Here is a 1811-nt window from a genome sequence, read left to right on the forward strand (position 1 = left end):
AGCTCAAATAAACTCTGTCTGCTTCTCCCCCAGTGTGTTTATTTGGCGCGACGCACACCGGGCAACGAACCCAATTGTTGCCTCCCTCGGGCACCTTGTGCCGGCAACAAATGTATAAAGTGGGATTTAGAACTCAAGTTGTTTTCTGGATCTAGCCTATGGGGTTAAATCAGAGTCTCCTAAAGTTATGACTAACATGAACCTCAACAGGTCACACAGAATTTCCATGGCCAAACCAGGAAGAGAATAACTCATCACTTCCAGCCCTGTGCTTTAATTAAGACCATCTTTCATCCTTCAGTTACATTAATTAAAAATAATGCTTTACTGCTTATATTTTAAAATGTACTAGTGAAAACATACACATATATGTTCAATAGCTTCTTGTGCTATATATTAGATATCATATTTTATATTTAAATCTTGAATTATTTTAATTGCAATAATTTTTACATTTGAAAAACACGACAGCTCTGGATCACAAACCGAAGAAGTGTTTACTATGAACTATCGAGGTTTCTGTTTCCCCCACAAGACTCTGTACTGAAAGGCATGCCTTCCAGTAATTAGTAGAAGGGAAAATAAAGCTCTGTTTTCCTATTAACACACCTGCTGCTGTTTTACTAGAACTTCAGCTCAGCATGTATTTAGCTTTAATTAACTGAGCTTATTTGTACGGGAGTCCAGGCATACTGATTGATTTGGGACTCCCCATTAGCATTCAGTCTTTGAGATAACAAGGGACTAGAAATGTTTAGGGATACTATACAAAATAATTACCCTATCTAAACAGAAAGCCTATAACATCCATTATTACCATTATGACCTGATGGAGCTTTTCCTCCAAGGTTGGGGTCACAACTAAGTCTAGCATAAACTGAGTGCCACGGCCTTGATACTCCTTTTACTGACATCTGCCAAGATCCCATTACCTTTAGTATGCCCAGAGGAGTTAGTGCTAATTCATACCAGTGTGACAGGAGAAACAACTCCCCAATGTATAAACACCTTTTTTCTATGATGATCTTTGACAGATTAAGGCAGCCTATGCCCAGTTAAAATGACTGGGGCTATGCCTGAAGGCAATGAAGGTCATGACTCATGAACTATGCACCTGCTTGGTGAACAGAGACCGTGACAGAAGGAAGAGTGAAGTGGCCTACATTTTGGTTCCTAGATAAAGAGGCTAAGGCCCAAGGGCGGATCCAGAAGGGGTGCAAGAGTGCAGCTGCGCCCCTCCTTTTGGATTGGACTGAATCACAGGATTCTCCGGAGATTTCACCCCCAGCTCCCCACTCCCTTGCTTCCCTCCAAGACATCAGGGGAAGGCAAAGAACCAGGACCATTCCTGCCTGCTGCTTGGGAGCTGGGCTCAGCTAGGTTTAGGGACAATGGCAGGAGGGATGGACAAGGGTTACCCTTTGCCCTGCCTGCTCTAGACTCAGCGGAGTAGAGGAGCTATTCTCCAGCCACCTTGTTGCCACTCTCGCCTCCCCAGCTGAGACCCTGTTCAGCCTAGCTGGCCTTGGGGTTTCCCTGCCCCTAAACACTGAAGAAAGCAGCAGAGGCAGACAGGGCAGCTGTGAGGTGAAGAACAGGAAGAGGAGGGGAGGGGCATGCTTTGAGAAGGAAGGGGGACGGAGGGGTGGGGGTCTTCATCTGCTTTAGGGACTCCTGCAGTGTGGTCTGCCCATACTGGTGGAGGTGGAAAAGGTTGGAAGCAGGGGGTGCTGCCACCCCTGCAGTATGGGTTGCTGCTCCCACAGCCCGCTTCGGGAAATCCTGGATCTGCCCCTGCTAGGCCTACATTT

Source organism: Crocodylus porosus, unplaced genomic scaffold (genome assembly GCF_001723895.1).
Source record: "Crocodylus porosus isolate Cpor-Errol unplaced genomic scaffold, CroPor_comp1, whole genome shotgun sequence".
NCBI lineage: Eukaryota > Metazoa > Chordata > Crocodylia > Crocodylidae > Crocodylus > Crocodylus porosus.